Genomic DNA, 8,854 nt, shown 5'->3' with positions numbered 1-8,854 from the left:
TTTATTTTTTTGTACGAGAATAATGATTAGGACTTATAATGTTTATTTTATATTATATTGATTTGATAGATTGATTGTTTTTTAAAGGTATTTTGATTGTATAGATTGATGGTTTAAAAATGAGTTCCTTTGTTTAAACAAATTTACCCGATAACAAAGGGGATTTTTTTATAATATTTATTTTATTTATATTGATTTGATGAGCTATTGATTGTTTTAAATAGAATTTGTTAATTTTAGTTTTAATCTTTTGACATATTATAGATTCTGAATAACAATTGCTTAAGAAATTGAATTGACATCTTTACCTTTGTGGTTTAGCTTAATATTTTATTTCATAGAAGAAAAATTGTTACTATTAATTTCTAAATTTATATTTTTGTTAATGTTGATGATAGTTATGGACAATAATATTATGAAAGATTTTCTCTCGCGTCGAATATTAGAATTTAAGAATAGAAGAAAATCATATTGTGAGTTTTGAAGAAGTATTGCAGGATGACAGCAAAGATATTGAAGCTAGCATTGGAAGTGAGAAAAATATAAAAATGATCCATGCATATATTCTTGATGAAGTGATACCTAAGGTTGGTATGGAATTTCAAGCTGAAGAAGAAGCATATAATTTTTATAATGCTTATGCTTACAATGTAGGTTTTAGCATTCGAAGAAGTAAAAGACATAAGAATAAAGATGGAAAAATGAAGGATATAATTTTTTGTTGTTCTTGTGAAGGTTCTCGTGGAACAGATAAATGAGATGTTAATGTGAAACACCATCGTGCTGAAACAAGATTTGGTTGTTTAGCACGGATGAAAATAAATTCTCGTCAAACAGGAATATATAAAGTTGTTGAATTTATAGAAGAGCATAGTCATGTGACTTCAAGTCCTACCAAGAGTCATTTGCATCGATCCCAAAGGAAATTAACTGCTGTCCAAACACTTGAAATTGAATTGGCCGAGGATTCTAGAATTACTCCTAAGGCTAGTTTAGAACTAATGGTTAGGAGAGCTGGTGGGCGTGAGAATCTTGGATTTATTCTTGATGATTGTCAGAATTATATACGCACAAAAAGAACAATTCAAATGAGAACAGGAGATACAGGCGAGATTCTTGAATATCTTCAGCGTATGAAGTCAGAAGATCCTAATTTTTTTTATGCTTTGCAAGCAGACAAGGATGATTTGATAACTAATATTTTTTGGGCAGATGCAAAAATGATGGAATTGTTTTCTCACTTTGGTGATGTTGTTTGCTTTGACACAACTTATAGAAAAAATCATGATTGTAGCAATGTTTGTTGGGGTAAACCATCATAAACAAACCACTTTATTCGGTGCAACATTACTATATGATGAAACTTGCGAAACTTTTATATGGTTATTTGATACATTTTCAGAAGTAATGTTGGGAAAAAAGCCAAAAACCATTCTTATGGATCAAAATACAGCAATGGAAAATGCCTTAGAATCACAATGGTCAGAAACTTATCATCGTCTATGTATTTGACATATCTATCAAAATGCAGCAAAACACCTTAGTAGTGTTTTTAAAAAATTTCGTCAATTTGCAACAGATTTTGGTGATTGTATATATGAATTCGAGGAAGAAGATGAATTCATTGAAGCTTAGAAGAAGATGCTTGAAAGATATAATCTCAAAGATAACGATTGGTTGGAATGAATGTTCAAATTAAAAGAGAAATGGGTTTTGGCATATGTTAGAGATGTTTTTTATGCAAATATGACCACTACTCAACGGAGTGAGAGTATGAATAATGTTTTGCAGCATTATGTTAGCTACCAACACAGTATGTTGCGATTTTTTCAACATTTTGAAATGTTGGTTGATGATCGTCGTTATGAAGAGTCCAAAGTAGACTTCAAAACAACTCAACGTAAGTTACCACCATCTCTTCCAATTGATATTCTAAATCATGTTGCAACTGTATACACCCCATCAATTTTGAAAATGTTTGAATTTGAGTTTTCAAAAGCATATAATTGTGTTATGGAGATTTGTCTTGAGTTAGGAATGAAAACAGTATACAAGCTCACTTCTAATGGAAAACGTTTCCATCATACAGTTAACCATGACTCATCAAATGACACAATGACATGTAGTTGCAAGAAGTTTGAGTTTGTTGGAATATTGTGCTCACATATTCTTAAGGTTTTTTCTTCCCGTAATATAGGAAAAATTCCTTCTCAATACATTTTGAAAAGATAGACAAAGTATGCCAAGACAGGCATTGTAACTTTTAGATATGAAAATACATATCTTGATGATCCTAAAACATGCATGGCAAGACGTTACAAAGAATTAAGTAGAGCTTATATGCAAATCTCAACAAGGGGATCGATATCTGAGAATGCTTATAAAGTTGCTATACAAGGTTTTAAAAGAACATTCGATGATGTTGAGGCATGTTTACGAGGAGAAGAAATTCCTGGAATATATAAGAATGATGTTGGCAATCCAATTGACACCAAGTTAAAGGGTGTGAAGAAAAAAGACAAAATGAGTGGTAATTCTCGTAGACCAAAAGGTGTTCTTGAAAATATCAAGAAAAAGGAAAACATTTCAATTTATGTACATATATATACATTTTAGTCTTATATATTTTTCTTATTCATATGTTTATTAAGCAGGTGTTGTTTAACCATAACGTGGCTCCAATTGAACAAAATATATCAAGTTCATTGCTCACATCACGTTTTCATTTTAGTCAAGTAAGCATTAAAACTATTTATTATTCCTATATATCTTTTTTAATCTAAATATAATTTATCTATCTTAGTTTCGCTTAAATTAATATTATATATATATATACATTTTAGTTTTATACATTTTTCTTATTCATATGTTTATTAAGCAGGTGTTGTCTAACCGTAATGTGGCTCCAATTGAACAAAATATATCAAGTTTATTGCTCACATCACGTTTTCATTATAGTCAAGTAAGTATTAAAACTATTTATTATTCCTATATATATTTTTTAATCTAAATACAATTTATCTATCTTAGTTTCGCTTAAATTAATATATTTATATTATCAGATTCCATCAAGTTTGAATATGAATGGACACTTCAACAAAAATACATCACTTGCTCATGAGCATAGATTTGAATCTATTTATTATATTCTATTTTTTGAAGTGTACTCTCCCTATTATCTCTTTTGGTGTGTATTACTCAGTTAGTAATTGTTTTCATTTTGCCTTTAAAAATTGTGTTAATTTCCTACTTTCCTTCATCTATTGAAATGGTAGCTGGACTTTTTTATTGCAATACTAATATATGTATTCTACTGATTTTAAGGGATCACATTCAACAATATATTTATATTATTAAAAGATATTTTTGTATTAAAAGTTGTTTATTAGTATGTTTATACTATAATCCCATAATTTTATTTATATAAAAAAAATCACCACAATCTAAAAAAGAAATCTTTTTACTCAAACTTTTATTTTATTATTATTAGTGTAAAGATAACAGAGGCGTTAAACAAAAATTTTATAGTGGATAAAGACACTAAAAAAATAAAAATAAAAAGATAGTGAAATGAAAAAAAACTCATTACAATTAAATGTGTAAATTGGAATTTCATTGCACAAAAAAAAAATTAAATATGAATGTGGTGATATACACAAATTATCTAATATGGTTTTGTCTCGGTTTGAAGATATGTGTAGAAAAAAATTAAGAAAAAGTGAAAAATATTACAATTTTAATAAAATAATATGTGTAGCTATATACTTTATTTTTTTGTAAAGGTAATTCTTACCTGCATTCAGAAATGATTCGACAATTCACTATAATGTTTTTTTTAAGGAAATGTATGATTTTTTCTCAATTTAAAGAATATTGTCATAATATTTGTCAAAAGAATAGATTTATAAATTAAAGATTCTAAAAATAACAGAAAAGATTAACAGAATGTTAACTAACATGTCTTATTTGTTAATCACGTGAGGTTAAAAATAATAAGTACGTGTCTATTTTTAATTAAAGAGATAAAGAGGGAAAAGAGAGTTTTCGGCCAGAAGATTTTTATTCCATATATAGGTACCAACGCCGAATTGTTTGGTAGCAAATAATATTATTTAACACTTTCAGCCACGGTTAGCTAATAATAACTGTGTTTTGTCCAAGAAAAAATGTATAATAAACAAACTATATGCTACAAAAATTGTCTTAATTAGTTTAGGAAAAAAAGTATCTTAATTCAAATTTTATATATAGCCTAAAAGTATTTTTTATATATGAAAGACGAACATTTGTAATAAATATTTAATATCACATATAGCTGAGAAATTGCATATAATATTGTTTTTTATATCGAAGATTATTATTACAGAGCTGGTGTTGTGTCTTTGCTTATAATCACACTACTCTAAAACAGTCAGTGAACGACGTGTAGTCAGAAAGCAACACGTGCCTATTAAATAATAATAATAAAGCGAGTTTCTGTAAAATAATAATAATATAACTGTGAAATAAATGTTAAAAAAGCCCGTCTAGCTCAGTTGGTAGAGCGCAAGGCTCTTAACCTTGTGGTCGTGGGTTCGAGCCCCACGGTGGGCGTCTTTAATTTTACTTTTTATATTTTTTAAATTCTTACAATTTATAGTGAATTGAAAATTTAAATAAGTTGAAAAATTCAGAGAGTTAGTAAAATTTTTTAGACAATTAGTCGAATTTTAGACAGAACTTATTTTGTTTTACAAAAAATTATTATAAATAAGTCCTAGTACAAAATCACATAAAAAAAAAAAGATCATTCTCACCAATTTCTCTATTATATTATTAAACAAAAGTAAAGGGATAAAAGTTCAATAGACAAAAAAAAGTTAGTACCATTTTTAAAATCAATCTTACACCATTAGATGAAATTGGATATAATGGCTAAAATTAAATCAAATTAATATGAATAACACATACATTAATAACAATTAGAAATGTCATATATATACTTAGGAAGGTTCTTAGGTAGGGCCATCATTTTTGCCACAATTATAGGAGCGTTTTTTATTTTCGGTACTTAGAAAAATTATAACACAATTCTTTTTGCATGATGGCGTACATTATAGTTATAATAGACATTCCGTCGATTTTCAGAAAATTCTAAATAATTTACAGTGCCGAAATCAAAGTTCAAATAGTGTGTTTTCCACGCGTATAAAAAAAATCAAGCACGCGTGCAACTGACTGTTTGAAAATTGGTAGGAAGTCTGTTATAGGGGTGAGCACGGTGTGGTTTGAGCGGTTTGAAGACTTTTTAATACACCACGCCACAAGTGCGGTTTAGTAACTAGAACACACCATGCGGTGTGATTTGGTTGCACCAAACCGACCAAACCAAACCATTTTTTGCGGTGTGGTTTGGGCGGTTTTCCACGGTTTGTGTTAAAAAATATGTCATAACAAAATTTAAATTTTAAGAAAAATACTTAATCCTTAGTTCATAACAAATCCTTAATAAGTTCTAAACAACATCACAATTTATCAATTAAGTTCAGTGAAACACAAAAAAAATATACAAGTCTCCCATATTGGGTAACTTTAAAAAATGGTATATATGTAAAGTTTATTTTTTTTTAATATATTTGTATGTATGCGGTGCGGTGCGGTGCAAACCAAAATTTTACACCGCCAAACCGCGCACCGCACCGCACCGCACGGTTTAGCTCAAATACAAACCATACCGAACCATTACACTTTTGACACCGCGGTTTGCGGTGTAGTATGGTGCGGTGCGGTCGGTCACCGCGGTTTGTCGGTTTAGATGCTCACCCCTAGTCTGTTATACCAATTATGTATATCATTATACAAAAAAAATTGGGTTATAATTTCTCCAAGTACCGAAAATAGAAAACGCCCCTACGATAGGGGCAAAAGTGATGCCCCTACCTAAGAAAACTCCTATATACTTATATATTTGTATAATTTTTTTTTAATATTCGTATACTTGTGTTTTTTCATCTCAAATTCAGCTTCTTTATTTTCCTAAGTTTTTAATATGTTGATCAAGATTTTTATTTTTTACAAAAAAAAGAATATGTTGATCAAGTTAGTATCAAATGATCCCACCAAGAAAAAAAAAGTGAGAATCAAATGATGATAATGAATATATATTTGAAAATTATGAAAAGTGCGAAACATGATTAATCATGAGATTGTTACTAACTTGAAAGTGATAACATGATTTAGATTTAGATTTTTTTGATGGAACATGATTTAGAAACTTTGAAATTTAGTTTCAGGTTTTATTTTTTTTAAAATAAAAAGAAATCATAGTGTTGACTAGTCTTTTAGCCAACTGATACATAATCAAAATAAGTAATTTTAGAGCTTTCAGTAGAACAATTAATGAACAATAAATGAGTCAAAAACCTAATAATAATGAGTAATAAATAATAAAGAACATTGAGATTTATAGGGATTTATAGAGGTTCGACCCAAGAACTAGTAATGACCTACTTTCTCTTAGATTTATATTAATCTTGAAGGTTTACACAAAATCACAAGGGATTACAAGTGGATTTCTTTGTGTAAAGACAATGCAATCAGGTAGAATCGCTCCTAGTTATAAAAATAGGATATCCGGTATGTTTCTAAACATTGGTCAGTAGGCGATTTCATTAACGGTGGGCGTCTTTAATTTTGTTTTTTTTTTTATATTTTTTAAATTCTTACATAAAGATAATGAAGACATTTATGGAATAAGTTTGTTTTTTTATAAAATAGTTTCTAACAATTTAGATAGTTAATCGAAAATTTAAATAGGTTGAAAAATTCAGATAGCCAGTCAAAATTTTTAGACAACTAGTCAAATTTTAGACAGAACTCATTTTGTTTTGCAAAAAATTATCTTAAGTAGGTCATAGTACAAAATCACATAAAAAAAAAAAGTCATTCTCACCAATTTCTCTATTATTAAACAAAAGCAAAGAGATAAGTTCAATAGACAAAAAAAGTTGTACCATTTTTAAAATCAATCTTACACCATTAGATGAAATTGGATATAATGGATAAAATTAAATCAAATTAATATGAATAACACATACATTAATAACAATTATAAATGTCATATATATACTTAGGGAGCTTCTTAGGTAGGCCTATTATTTTTGCCACAACTATAGGAGCGTTTTCTATTTTCGGTACTTGGAGAAATTATAACACAATTTTTTTTGTATGATGACGTACACAATGTGTTTCCATATTGAAAATTAGTTTTTGAAAGCAAGATTGACTATTGGATTAATTACATGAGCTTAATGTCTCTTCATAATTTTCTTTGAGCTACTTTCATTGTGCAATTTTTGAGGAAAACATTTGATATCTCCAATTTAAAAAAAAAATGTGTGTTTTTAATTTTTCTTTTGCTTGAGGACTAGCAAAACATTAAGTTTGGGGGTGTGATAACTCTACAAAATAGAGTTATTTTACCACATTTTATAAGCCAATTGTTGCTTAGTTTTTGAGTTTTTAATTAATTTATCAATTTTTTAAGTAATTTTGAATTTATTAGTTTTATTTTGATTTTATGTATTTTTATTTATTTTTTGTATTTATTTTGTTTAATTATGTTGTTACTAATTTATGTGTGTTTAATTTCTTTATGTAGGTGTATTTGTTGGGAGCAAATGAAATGTTGATAAAATGTTGGTATAAAGAAATGAAGAAATCAAGCCCAAAATGAAAGGCCCAATCCAATTCTTGATAATGCCATGTCATCAATCTATGTGCTTCTTTCTCCACCATTGGATTTGTAACTATAGGAAAAGATGACAATTTTGAGCATGAATCCATGTGCTTTTTTTTAGACCAATAGGAGTGTTATTATTTACCAAAGAATTTATATATAAATAGGAGTCTCATTTCACCATTTCAAGCACACCTTCTCTTACACCACTTCTTCCATCTCTCTATTCTCTCCATCTTTTTCTTTTCTTAGATTAGTTTTTATGTATTTTTAGAGGAATAATTTGGAGGTTCCTCCTCCAAATTTTCCTATTTATGTTGTAATTTTTATTTTGTTTTTGATAGTTATGGGTTTCTAATCCACTTAAAATTATTAAGGTGGAGGATGAACCAAGATATAACTATATAGTGTTTATTTTATGTTGACCTCCCAAAATGAGCAATAAAGTTTATGATTTTTCTTCTTCTAAATATTTCTTTCATCTATAATATCATGTATTTTAGATTGTTAGAACATATTTTACTTGATTCTTAATTGTGCAAAAACATAGTATTCTTTGATTAAGATGTGTCATTAAATTGTTCACATCCAATGCTTAGAACAAAAATACTATATTTTGCTTTAGAAATAACATTATTTGATTTTTTTTGTAGTTTCATTAAATTGATTCACAACTAATGCTTTGAAGTGAAGGAAAATCTATATTTTTTGAATTAAAGAGAGCTTAAAGGAAGAATAATGTTTTGGAAAAGGTAATTAGATTAATTTCAATTATCACTAAAAATTGGGAAGTCAACATATTAATAAATATTATTATTTATATTTTGTGGATTCTAAAATCTTAATAATTTTATAAATAACTATTAAAAACAAATCTTTTTAGTTTATTTTTTTAGTATTTTCTTTCTTTATTTTAAAACAAAACACATCAATATTTGGAACTAGGTTAGAAATTTATTTCACTTTGGTAAAAATAGTTTTCTCTTTTTGATTTAAGTCAACTCCTTTGGGTTCGACCTCGTGCTTACACGAACACTATTCTATAAATACGATTCGTGCGCTTGCGAGTATAGATTTTTAAAACATACCCGTTTTGGGTCCAATAGAGCCTAATAATAATGAGCAATAAATAATAAA

General features: G+C 27.9%; 1 non-coding gene across 1 annotated transcript; it reads left to right on the top strand.

Annotated features, from left to right (window-relative positions):
- The first annotated feature begins 4,520 nt into the window (after positions 1 to 4,520).
- TRNAK-CUU (transfer RNA lysine (anticodon CUU)) lies at positions 4,521 to 4,593 on the top strand. Its single transcript has one exon. It is a non-coding gene; the product is annotated as a tRNA-Lys (tRNA).
- Positions 4,594 to 8,854: the final 4,261 nt, after the last annotated feature.

This window comes from Humulus lupulus, chromosome 1, assembly GCF_963169125.1.
Source record: "Humulus lupulus chromosome 1, drHumLupu1.1, whole genome shotgun sequence".
Classification (NCBI taxonomy): domain Eukaryota; kingdom Viridiplantae; phylum Streptophyta; class Magnoliopsida; order Rosales; family Cannabaceae; genus Humulus; species Humulus lupulus.
Note: the sequence above shows the minus strand (reverse complement) of the source record. Positions and strands in the feature narration are given on the sequence as shown.